The 13,497-nt window shown below is 40.4% G+C and overlaps 1 protein-coding gene across 3 annotated transcripts in view; it reads left to right on the top strand.

The window, feature by feature from the left end:
• The first annotated feature begins 1,319 nt into the window (after nucleotides 1-1,319).
• SCYL2 (SCY1 like pseudokinase 2) overlaps nucleotides 1,320-13,497 on the top strand; it is a 1,725,360-nt gene continuing 1,713,182 nt past the window's right edge. The window contains exon 1 of one of the 3 annotated variants that reach the window (XM_044087896.1): nucleotides 1,320-1,494. The gene's annotated coding sequence lies outside the window, so the exon portion shown is untranslated. The remainder of the gene's footprint in view (nucleotides 1,495-13,497) is intronic. The other 2 variants (XM_044087898.1, XM_044087897.1) reach the window with 2 other exon arrangements.

Raw genomic sequence — 13,497 nt, 5'->3', positions numbered from 1 at the left:
TTCGGACTCATGGCAAAGAAGTTCTGAGGATGGTGCCTGAACGTTACCTTTATGCCTTACCTTACACAAGGAGTGCGCAGGTGACGTTCAGCGTACCTTAAAGCAATGGAAGACTTTTGTAAACTGGCCGGACGGAGGACTTCATGGCAGGGAATCCCATTAGTAAGGAATACTGCAGAGGTGAATGTAAGGACATCTGACTGTGAACTTCTCCTTGTCAAGCCTGGTGAGGGGGACATTGATGTGTCTCACAAATGAGTCGCCAATGACCAGTGTGTTTGGCTTATTATGCCTTATGGGCTGTGTTTGTGAGACACTGGTGTGTTGTCTCCTGTGTGCGATGTTTGATGTGCGTGGAATGTTTGTGAGTGTGTTTTGGAGGTCTCTGCTGTTTAGGTAAGTTTTTTATTGAGGACCTCTGCATAGTTGTGTGTGTTGTGCTTGGCTATGTGATGTGGGTGGTGTGGTGTTTGTGCTGGTAACTCCTCTTTGTCAGGTGTACTGACTGTGGCATGAGAGCATGGATTCCAGGTTACTTGTGGTACAGAGTAAAAATCTGATGCAAAATCAGGGACAAATCCACAAATAATCAGGGACACTTAAATTATTAGTACTATTAATTTCAGACATTAACAGATATGACTCTATTAATTAATATACAATTTTATAAGCGATAGAGGTCTGTAACTCTAATTATTGCCATAATTTATTAAGTGCAGTTCACCACTTTTTTTCCCAAAAGTCACCACTTTTAGGAGCGTTTAACACTGGTAGGGTTACCACCTGTCTCTCTTTACGCAGGGCAATCCCTATATGGGCAGAGTCCCCTGAAAAAAAACTAAAACATGGCAAAATGCCCTGAGATTTTGCAACAAAAAATATTTCCCAAGTTTTATTTAACGGTTATATAAAACATCATAAGCAGCAGCTCAAATGCTGCAAAGAATAAGCGTTTATTTTGACAAAAAAAGTGACGTTGTCTTTTTCAAATTTCATTGGCAATAGGTATTTTGTTTGGACTGCGGGCATTTAAAAGGGTTGCAACCCTAATTAAGAGGAACAGAGTTAAAATCTGAGTAAAAAATCAGGGACAGTTGAGAGATAGGATCAGGTACAAGCGGCAGTTGGGACGCTATATGCCAAAATTACAGTTCAATACCATTCCACACGTGAGTCACTACGTTTGTTTCCACACTTCTGCGGAAGGTAACGTCAAAAGCGTTGCCATCCAGCATTGTCTGGTAGTGATGTCACTGGGAGTTTGAAGTGTCTTTTAACTGGTGAGTGTTTGCGCTTAGTAATTTCGGCCACGGGAGTGGCTTTGTTCCCGGACATGACGTCAGGAAACAGGTAGAGTTTGTCTGCCAGGAAATTTTATGGTGAGCCATGGTTTTGTATTCTGTTGACAGTAGGAGACAACATTTTATTTAACCAGCCCAACTGGCATCAACGAAAGGGTGTCTGTCAGACACGAAGTTTGACGTATTGTAACAGGTAAGTAAACTAGAGGATAATGCAGGAGAGGACTTAATTGACACATTCTATAAACTCCGTCGGACGAGAGAATGCCCTGATTGGGACTGGGCAGTAGGTTGGGTACGTTGGTTTTGAGCTGACAGGTCAGAAGTGACGGGCCACAGCGTGAAGCCTTTTGCTGTAGAAAAAAATGTTTTAAGGAGCTGTTGGCAACTCAAACCGAGGATTTGCAAGTTTGACATGTGAAATGTGTTACATTTGACAGATGTGGCAAGCTGATTGTTTTGCAGAATAATGACCTAACGATTGTGAATACTTCAATTGTACAACGGGTGTTTATTTGGAGATTCTGTTGCTTAGCTGTGTTTATATTAAGAGTAGAAAAAAGAAACGAAGTTTCTCTGTACAAAGTTGGTTTGTTAAGAAGGAATAACATTTTATAAAGTTTCTTTTAGTAGTAGTAATAAACAGTTATGCTGTCATTTTGGATACAGAATATAGTTTTGCAAATGCTGGTCTGAAAGAAATGCTATTTGTTGGAAAAGTTACAGAAACTGTACACTGTCGTGCTGTAGTCTTCCTTTTTGAGCTATGCCACTTTCTTAGTTCAGCTTTACCACTGTCGAGATTGAGAGAAGTAAAATGTACAAGTTTTCACGAAAATCTACACTTTCACGAACCTTCTGCTATATGACGTGTATGCTTTCAAGTAATTAGCGTTGAAGATTGCTAGTAAGCAAAGTAGAAAGGAGTTTAATATGCATTTTTTTGTATTTGAATATCTTTGTTTTGACAACATTGAATGTATGCAAAGAAAGATATACAAAAATAACAAAGAGTTTCTTTGGCAGAACTTTTTTAGGTTCATAGGTGTATACTGGGCTAATGATCAGAGGGGCCTTGTCAAGTTTAGCTACACATTCCAAATGTATCTGACAAGATTAGGAATCTTAAGAATATTCTAAGGGGGTTTATGTAGGTCAAGTCTTGGGTAGTTGAACGTTATCAGGCTGCCTCTATCCATTGGGGCATATTTGCCAGACCAGGGTGAATTTCTGATTCCCCATCCACTGGTTTAGGTTTTGTGTGAATTGGGTTAAGGAAGAACTGTGCTTCACATGGATGGGAAGCCTGTTCCACTGAAGGAGCAATCCTGTCCTTCCAAGATGAATTTCTGATTCCCCATCCACTGGTTTAGGTTTTGTGTGAATTGGGTTAAGGAAGAACTGTGCTTCACATGGATGGGAAGCCTGTTCCACTGAAGGAGCAATCCTGTCCTTCCAAGATGTCCTGCTTTTTGCAAGCAAGGTTTAAGTCTCTCGATTAGGTAATTCTGATTTTTTTTGTTTTGCAGTTATGCTGAAAGTCTATCATGGTGGGAACCAAAGATGCCTTTTATGCCAGGCATAGGTCTCCACTCGACAGTCTGTAGGAGACCCAGTACAATGATAGGACCTTGAGGCAATTGGCATAGGCCATGTGGTTTACTTTCTATATCCTTTTTGTGAGGAATCTCTGTGGGTATTACAGCTATTCCATGTGCCTGGTCAAGTGCATACCAAAGGGGATGTTGTCCTCAATTATTGGTCTAATAAGTACCAAATATAGTAGAGTGATGAATTCATTGGATCTAGATGCCATACTCTGGCTTATAAATCGTATAGCATAGAATGATTTCCTTACTACCATAGATTCATGATGGTGAAACGTCAAGTCACTACCTACCTGTGTCCTCGGATCCCTGACTATTGGGAGTTTGTTATTAGTGAGGTACTTTCCATGGGTAGCCACCTTACCAAAGGATAAAATTATGCAGTTTTGGGCTCTTTGTTTTAGACTGTGGCTCTGGCACCAGTTTTGTCTGAGGCAGTCCTTCTTGGAGAATATTAGTGTCTTGGGGGGGATTCTATGACTGCACCTAGTTTGCAGTCATCTGCAAACTTAGGCAACCAGAGTCCCTTGACAGTGCCCATGACATCAGAGTAGTAGATGTTAGAAAGGAGTGGACCCAGCCCAGAGTCCTGTGGCATGATAGTACATGGCAGCATAGTTTGTTTTACTGAATTACATAATATTGTTGGCAGAGATGCCTTTGCGTGCATCTCAGATTTGTGTCTTGATAGCTTTTCTGTTTGTGAGAATGTAGGTGGGTGCTTTTTACTTTGCAGTACTAATTAATTTGGATCTGACTGCAACAGTGGTGTCACTGACAGAAATAAAAATATGGAGAGGTAAATATGAGTGAGGCTTGAGATGTAATATTTTAGAAGGGAAGAGAGGAAAGGAGGGTGACAGGAGGAGGTTTAGAATATTAAATGCAGGTGTTTTGATAGCAGAAGACATGAGGAATGAGCGGGTTGCAGGAAAAAGTACACCAGTCAGAAATCTTAAGAGGAATATACTTTTCTGAAGCTCTGTTTTAAAAGGAACCAGCAGAAGATGTGTGGGAGATGCTTACAGCGTGTAGACTGCTGAAGCCTTTTTTAGAAGTTTTGAGTGCGGACAGCAGTAATAGAGATGAGCCCAGCAGATAGATGAAAATGTATTGATGGAGACTGTTTCGGAAAGCTATGTTGTTAAAGTACACTGTACATTAGTGTTTTTTTTTTTTTTTTTTTTTTTTGCATTTCATGACTGTACATATAGTGTAATTCGTTTGTGTCCCTGTTACAGTCTAGCAGCTGTGAATAAATCTGACCTTTTACCACCTTCTTTCTGATAATGCTGATGGCTTAAACAGAAATACAGAAAATGTAGTCCGGCTTGTCGTCTTGACTGTATTCCCAGGATGATGTCAGTAGGGTGTTTGACCAGCTGACATAGAACCCTTAGCTTTGCTGTTTTGAGCTCCTACTATAAGTACAGCTGAAAGAGAAGTTGTTAGAATTGCATGAGGACCACAGGGTGAGGTTGGTTAAAACATGTTTTCCATCAAGCAAAATTAAATAAAATTTCTTTTTGAATTAGCAAGTCAATTATATTACAGTGAATTGTATTTGTTTAATGGTAGAAGGAGATGACAGATCTCTCTGATCTGCCCTATTTTTGCATTTAAATTCTGCCAAGGATATAAAGGTAGTGCTTGGTCTGTTTTCCACAAAGTCGGTTTACAGGCAAATAGGTGTGAGTGTTTCAGAGGGAGAAACAAACTGGCTTGAAGATTCTTCTATCCAGGTAGATGGTATAGAGTGCCTGGAGAAAAAAAAAAAAGGAATACAACCATTTTGTTGGAATTCAGTATCTTTTTTCTGGATTAATGGACTTACTGAAAACATGACAGAATGTAAATAGTCCTGGGAAAGTTTGGATGGTATTAGTAGTAGTTCCTTTTGATGGCAGCATGTTTTACTCATCCAGACTGAGGCTTTGGCAGTTCTTGCCACTTTTGAATGAGTCCACTGACTTTCTGCTTTCATCTTGAATTATTTGTGGTGGCGATAAACTTGAGGTTGTGAACAAGGTGTGTGGTTAAGGTATGATCTTGGATAATTTACTGAAAATTTGGGAATAGCTGTTGGCCTTTAGGAAGTCTTACTGCTTTTTTCTTGAATATATTGACAAGATCAAGCACCTAGTCCTTCAAGTAAATCTCTAGATTGTTGTTCCTGGTTTGGTTTCATCTTGTCTGAGTTACCACAGTGCTCTTTGTTTGGGAATTTTTTACATTGATCATTTGCAGCTGGTATAATATTCTGTTGCTACATTACTTATTGGTATGTTTTGTTACCATTATGTTGACCTATGCGTGGACCTTGCATTGGCTTCTAGTTAGGTATTTATATGTATAAAGTCATGGTGTTGACCATAGTCACTGTGCTTGGCCTCCAGTGAGCTGCTGGATTTTCCACACATACAGTTAGAGTTCTCCGACTTTCGTTCATTTCTTAACCAAGCCCCACATCTCTGGAATTTTCTACTCTAGATTACGTGGGAATGCTAACACTGGCCAACTTTCACAGGTCTTTCAAGATCAACCTGGTTGATTTAGACTTTCAGCCCATGCTTGTATGGCAGGTAAATTGTTTATATTTTGTAAACCTTGGTTTGTTTTACTTTATTACAACTGGGCATTTTATCTTAATCGCCATCTTATTTTTTCATTTGGGCAGGTAGTTCCAGCACCTGGACAGACTTGCTGGGTCAGTCTTCTGATACTGGTTTCTGAGTATGGCTGTATGTTCAGTACTGTCATTGTGTTTCAGACTTATTATCTTTCTCATATCTTCTTGTTAACCAGGCTAGTCTTACTGGCAGTGTGTACAAAATAAATAAAATGACAAAATGTAGCACCATAAAAAATACAAAAATCCACCAAGCTATTCAACCACCTCAGTTTATTCCAAGCAGAAGCAATAATTTCACCTATTTTAACTGGTTTATTTTTATTGATTTATTTTTTTAAACATTTTATTGTATATTGCGTTTAATTTAACTTTTATTGTAAATGGAGTTTTGGAATTTAAAAAACAGTTTTACTTTGAAGTTGAAGTCCTTAATTGAAGAAGCAGTTCAGAACAAATTATTTAGCATTTGTTGGAGTAAGGATCTATTTGGATAGATGTGGCGTTTCCTCTGCTTAGAAGAAAAGTAATATTTTTAGTGACTGGTTTCTTTTTTTCGTTTGAGAATTTTAAAAGATTCAAATTACCCTAGTGTTGCAAAAGAGACAATAATATAGATACAAATTATCTTATCCTGTTAAGGGCAGTGAATTAACATTTCCTTCAGTGCAGACAAATCCAGGTCTTTGGGGAGAGGTAGAAGAGTAATAAAAGATGCTACAAAAAGGGGTTAAAAGAAGGAAGGAGAAATGGATAAGGCAAATGATATCAGTAGGGACAACAAATTGTTGTAGTAGAAAGCATAAGGTCTTAATCACTGTTTTTCCTGGATGGATGTGCTTTGAGGAGTAATCTTGGGTCTGGTAACCATGATAATTACAAACTGATAGAATTGCAGTTTTTTGAACCTATTGGTTCATTGCTGCCATGTTACCCAGGAGAAGGCAAGGGTCATTCATTCACAAAATCCACAAATATGGAAGAGAAAATGGCGTTCCACATCTGGAAAAAGAGTTTGTTATAACTGAGTGCAGATAAGTTTAATACTGCCATGTACATGTGAAAGAGTGGGTGAGAAGTGGGCAGGTTGTTGCAGCACCCAGGCAGACTTGCTGCGTCAGTCTTCTGATACTGGTTTCTGAGTATGGTTGTGTGTCCGGTACTCTCATTGTGTTTCGGACTCCTTATCTTTCTCATATCTTCTTATTAACCAGGCTAGTCTTAGTGGCAGATTTTTAGATTAGAATCCTTTAGGACCCTGTTGTAGGATGCCCCCCCCCTGTTGTAGAAGGAAGTAGTAGTCCACAAAAATCGCAAAAACTGATGAGCCAAAGAAGTGTCATAAAGATAATAAAATGGATTATTGGGGATTAGAAAGAAATTTATTGTTACTATTATGCAAAAAAGCCCAGAATTTCCAGGAACAAGAAAGACATTCGTGAATGGGCGTGCCTTCGCTGATGGTTGGGCGTCGGGCTGGCAACTCTGCACTATAAAAAAAATCTACTGCCAATCATTAGCAGACCGGAGGTCCGCTGTGGCGACCCCTAAAAGCCAAAAAGACAAACAACAAGGTATACAAACGATTGAGAGAGAAATTAGAGGAAAGAAAAATACTTCAGCAAGAAAAACAGTCAAACTTCAAGTGAAAATTTGTATTCATTAATACAACAGATTTGTGAAAAACTGTATATAGATCAAGAAACTTTGATCCGTTTGGAAAAAAGAAGCATCTGAGGAAGTGCGAAAATATAGGCAACAAAACCTAGAGATTTTTAAAAAGTATAAAAAGAAATATGGATATTTGAAAGGTTTTAATATGGTGCAATATTTATGCAAATGAGAATGCTAAAGTAATAAGAAGGCAGCCCCAGAGATATTCGAAAAGAAATACAGGCAAAGGCAGCCGGATATGGAAAATTTCACAATAAAAATATTACAAAGGGGGAAAGTAGAAAAGAAGATTAGTAAAGTAGAAGTTAAAAAAAAAAAATAGAAGGTGAAGTTACGGAGTGCCTGCAAAGTGAAAGATTTGGTGTAGAAGGCCTAACACGTTACACCATGGCATGGTGGAGTGAGTCCCCAAAGTAAGGAGGAGCAGGAAGATCAGGAGACCTCTGAAGAAGAAATAGGGACATGGTTAAGAAAAAGAGATTTAAGATCCTGTAATATTTATGCAAAGGAGCAAGCAAAATTAACCAGTACAAAAAGAGCAGCACCAAAGATATTTTGAAGAGAGAGACAGGTAAAGGAATCCAGACATGGAAAACTTTACAATACAAAAAATAAGAAGACAGAGGAAAAGTAGAAAAGGAGATTTAGTAATGGAGTATTTAAAAAAAAAATAGAAAGTGTACAAAATGTAATTCAGAAAGCACAACAACATGATTGAGCAGTGGATATCCAAATTAAGGGGAATCCAGTGGAACAGAAAGCAATTGGTCAGGTGCCATATGAAGATATTTTTGAGCCTTCCACAGGAAACCAGTATAAACGTTCACTTGAAGCTAGACAGCAAGGTAAAGAATAGAAAACTGCGGAAACTCTGATGCAGTTAATGCTGAGGAGTGATAAGCCAGTGAGTTCCCATATGACAGAGCAATGGATGGCACAGGATGAAATTGAAGAGAATGTGCCACAGGAAGATGCTATAGAACTTTCTATAGAATGCCTGCAGGAAATGGAAAACAAAAACGTGCCCTCAGTTTAGAAGAAAATAAGCTAAGAGAAGAGTTGGCTTCATCTAATAGACATAGAAAGATATTAAGATCAATGAAAGAAATAGACTGCAGAAAGTTAATAAAACTGAAAAAGTCCGAAGTTTGATAAAACAAATGAACACAGTAATTAGGACTGTACCTAGAGATCCATGCGATATAACGGAAGTAAACAGGATATATTACTGTGGTGCTAAATTAATAACTGATAAAGTTCTACCGGAAGAACACAGGGTAGTGAGGGAAAGGAAGGGGAGAAATCGAATACCGTCAAGGAAGAATTGAATAGAGAAAACTATAAAGCAATTAAGACAAGAAGTGTCACTGTTCGAGTAATATAGAAGAAGGAACATATCAACAAAAATACTAAGAAAGATAGATGTGATCTCAGCACAGGTGGATAAACTTAGAAGATACGCAGATAAATATAAAGGAAAAGTGCAAAATAAGCAGTGTCATAGGTGACTCTATAGTCAGGCACACTAATGTCCCACTCACCAGGCAAGACAAGGAGAAGGTTACTGTCAGCTGCCTGTCTGGTGCCAGGATCCGCCACATAACCCATGCACTCAGGTCACTCCACAACAAGTACAAATTTGACTCTGTCATTGTCCATGTTGGTGTGAATGACCTGAGATGTACCTCCCTGGAATACATGAAAAGAGACATGGAAGAGCTCTCTGATCTTGTAGCCCAGGCAGGTAAGACCCTAGCCCTGAGTAGCATTCTGCCATCGCCCAGAATGATACCGCAGTGCAAGGACAAAATGATTGATTTCAACAATTGGCTAAGCTTCTGGTGTCATTCTAATGGGATCCAGTATCTGTCTGCTTGGAATGACATGGTCGACAGACCACGATGCTTTGCCACAGATGGCCTGCACCTGTCACCCGTGGGATTCCGGATAATGGCTAAGGCTCTTGCTGCCCCTATAGTGCCTTTTTTAGGCATGGTTCAGATAAATTCACCACCATAACAGGAACAGGCAAGCAAAAACTGAGGGTAATGCTACTCTGTGCTAGAAGTCTAAATCTCAAAATGCACTCACTCGAGGCACTCCTTAAAATGGAGAACATTGATATCTGTGCAGTGACTGAGACCTGGTTCAAGGCTCCAGAGAGCACTCCTGCACTACCAGGCTATAACTCATACCACACTTTTCGGCCATGTAACCTGGACCGAAACACCAAAAGCGGAGGTGTGTCCATATTCATTAAGGATATCCACACCTCCAGGCTAGTTGCTCAGCATAATGCATCTGAGGTTATCCAAGTGCAACTAACTCTTGACAAAACTGCAATACAAATTGTAGCTTGCTACAGATCCCCCACCATGCCCCAGGATTCCCACTCCTCTTTTCCTGATGTACTGGAAAATATTAGGGTTCAACCAAACACCCTAATAATGGGCAACTTCAACTACCCCACCATTAACTGGGAAAACTACTTGTGTACCAACTCCTTAGCTCAACGCTTTCTGGAATTCATAAACTCCAATACCCTAGATCAGCTTATCCACACCCCCACCAGGAGCAACAATATCCTAGACCTAGTCATTACCAACATGAGTTGCACACCTGGTCCGATCCGACCATCACCCTTGATATCCACATCCTGCCCCCACCCCCCCATTAAGGAAACCACAGTAAAAAAATTCTCCAAAGCCAGCTTCATGCTTCTTAAGACAGAAGTGGTGAACTTCATGACACCCATGCAGATGGACAATACAGTTACAACTGCTGAATCCTACACAAATGCACTCTATAAGCACTTACATGAGTGCATGGATTGTGCTATCCCAAACAGAACCAAGATGCTGTCCTCCAAAAAAAGGAAGCCAATCTGGTGGTCCCCTGCCATGAACAAACTGTGCAATAGAAGGAAGAAACTGTTGCAAAAGAGAGTAAAATCCCATGAGTGGAGGAGCACCCTGGTCAGCCTCAGTAAGAAGCTGAGATCCCTTATAAGATCCTCCAAAGCTAGCTACAAAGACAAAATCGCCACTAAATCCAAGGACAACCACAAAGCATTCTATAGCCATGTCCAGAATCTAGATGGCAACGCCCAGATCTTCTCTGTTACACCAACCACAAAGGCATGAAAATTACCAACTGATATTGCCAACATCCTGGCAGATCGGTTCAGTGCCCCCCTCATCCCCTAAAGGGCCCATATCTATACAGAAGAATGCAGAGTCCATGTAATCACAACTACACAGGTAAAAGCTGCACTCTCTCTAAAGCCAAAAACACAGCATCCATGGGACTGGACAACATCCCAGGCTGCATTTTACACGAACTTCAGAACGAAGTGGCTCCCCACTTAAGCACCATGTTCAATAATAGCGTCACATCAGGCTTTGAGCCCACTGAATGGCGCACAGCAACAGTTATCCCACTCCACAATGGGGGAGCCACCACTCATCCCGGGAACTATTGACCTATTAGCCTGACGAGCCTGGTCTGCAAGGCCATGGAACGTATCATCATGGAACTCATAAACAAAGACATTGCTAACCTCCAAACTCTGGATCCCACCCAGTTCGGGTTTGTGAAAGGCAGATTGTGCCTCCTGAACCTGATCGACTTCTTTGAGGCAGTCACCAAAGCCGTGAATGAGGGTAAGGTGGTTCACACAGCCTATCTTGACCTCGCCAAGGCTTTAGACACCATCCCCCATTCTGGAATTATAGCTAAACTCACTAAACTAGGTATAAATTCCTACGTCACAAGATGGGTTGCCAACTGGCTCACTGACAGAGAACCCACACTGTAAAAGTTGCAGACTCCAAATCTGACCTTAAAGCAGTGACAAGTGGAGTACCACAGGGTTCCGTCCTTGGACCTGTCCTGTTTGGTATCTACTTCTCTGAAGTACAGGCTAACACAGAAGGCCTCTGGCTAATGAAGTCCACAGATGACTGCAAACTAGGAGCCGTAGTCAAGTCCCCAAATGATGTGGACATCCTACAGAAGGGCCTCACTGAAACAGATGTCTGGTGTCAGAGCCATGGCGTCAAGCTCGGTGCCAAAAAGTGCAGTGTCATCCCCTTTGGTAAAAACTCTGTACCCATGAACTACCACAGGCAGCAATCTACTTAACACTGAATGCGTGACAAGAGACCTTGGGACCCAGGTGGGCAGTAGTCTCTCCTTTGATAGTCACATCGCCACAGTAGTCAGGAAGTCCTTCTACGTGGCACACCTCATAAAAGGATTCTCATCCAGGAAAAAAGAGGTCATTGTTCCCCTTTACTCATCACTCATTAGACCCATTATAGAGTACAAGGCCTCTTTTGGAATGTACCTCACAAGACATCTGCAGCAGCTGGAAAGGCCACAGAAGTACCTCACAAAGAGGATTACTGGCCTCAAACAGTTGCCCTACACTGACCGTCTCAAAAAAAACTCCAGCTTTACTCCATAGCATATCGCCTACTCCGAGGTGATCTCTGCCTAACATATAAAGCTATGTCAAACCCAGAGCTGTTGGACATGCTACACCTAAAGAAATCCCAATCCCTCTGAGCTACACACTCTGGGGACCTAAACCTTCTCACCACAGTAAACGGGACATGCTGGAGGGATAGATTCCTTTCCCAGAGACTTCCTATACTCTGGAACAAGCTACCCATCTATGTCAAGCAATGTTCTCCATTAACACTCTTCAAAAAATTTTTGATGAGTGGATGGGAAATAGGAAATACACCTGGGGGATCACTTATGTGCCTCTGCTGGACAGTGGCACAGGAAAATAACTTTCTTGGGTGGCGTAAGCTATGGAACCTTGCTGGCTAGGCTTACGTAGGCCCTTGGGCTGATAGCCTAGTACCTACCTATGAACCTATTGATGACCCAAAAAGGTTTTTTAGAAAACTGGGAAACAAGGTAAAAGAAATTGAAGGACTGCCAAAAAAGAAGAAATGGATACATTTTGGAGAAGTATCTATGAAGATCCTGTGGAACATAATGATACTAAATGGATAGAAGAAGTAAAAGAAAGAATAAGAAGATTAAATATACCGGATATGAAATGGGATGAAGTAACAGCCAGAGTGATTGAAGCAAAGTTAAGAAAAGCGTCTAATTGGAACCCCCGGGCCTAGCTTCACTACCTAACTTTTGGGTAAAAGTATTAACATCTTTGTACGAAGATTTAGCCATGAGTAAGAACTATTTTGTATGCACACCTTGAACAGACACCAACCTGGCTAATAACAGGAAAAACAATGCTCCTATTAAGAGTGAACCTGCAAGCTACCCTAAAAAGTATAGACCAGTAACTTGCCTTCCGACGACATATAAGCTATACATGGGAATTAATGGCGACAGAGTTTATAGTCATTTAGAAGAAAAATCAATCATGGCAGTAGAACAAAAGGGAAATAAAAGAAAGCCATATGGAACTAAGGATCATTTGTTGTTAAATAAAGTCATACTGGAGAACTGTAAAAAGGAGAAGTAGTATCCCACATTCATGGATAAAAGAGTGCTTAAAAATGTATAAGGTACACCCTACACTGATCGACTACATTACACTGACCATGAAACAGTGACAGACCAGGGATAAAAATTCAAAGGGGGATACTCCAGGGTGACTCTCTGTCATCACTGCTATTCTGCCTTGCCCTTAACCCATTAAGCTGTCTACTTAACAGCTTAGGCCATGGCTACAATTTGGCTCCTAGAAAACAACAAAGTGTAAAGATTTCTATTTTCTTTGTCGGTGATTTAAAACTGTATAGCTCATCAGATGAGGAATTGAAAGCACAACTGCAAGTTGTCAAAACATTGGTCTTGATAAATATGCAAAAGCAACCTTTAAAGCAGGGTCACCTTGGGACAAGAATGTGATATAAAAGTGTATAAATATTTGGGAATTGATGAAGGATCAACAATAAAACATGAGCAAATGTGAATAAAAACAGAGTTGACCTCTAGGAACAAAATCCAAGCTTTAAACCAGTTTGCTCTTCCTGTCCTTACAGTTTTGGAGTGATTGACTGCCCCCAAAATGTGCTGGATAGATTAAATAGGAAAACAAGAAGGATCCTTCATGCTAAGCAAATGATTTATAAAAATCAGTGCATACCAAGATTATATATTCCCTGTTCTGAAGGAGGGATAGCCTTCCTTGAAATTGATTACATGTATAGATCTGCAGTTGTGGGACTCCACACATGACCTCACAAGATCCAAACATAGTGAAAGTTTTGAAACATGAGAAGAATAAATCTAAGATGAC

Source organism: Protopterus annectens, chromosome 11.part0, assembly GCF_019279795.1.
Source record: "Protopterus annectens isolate FY-2018-M chromosome 11.part0, PAN1.0, whole genome shotgun sequence".
Lineage (NCBI taxonomy): Eukaryota > Metazoa > Chordata > Ceratodontiformes > Protopteridae > Protopterus > Protopterus annectens.
The sequence above is the reverse complement of the archived record's forward strand: the minus strand, read 5'-3'. Positions and strand labels throughout refer to the sequence as shown.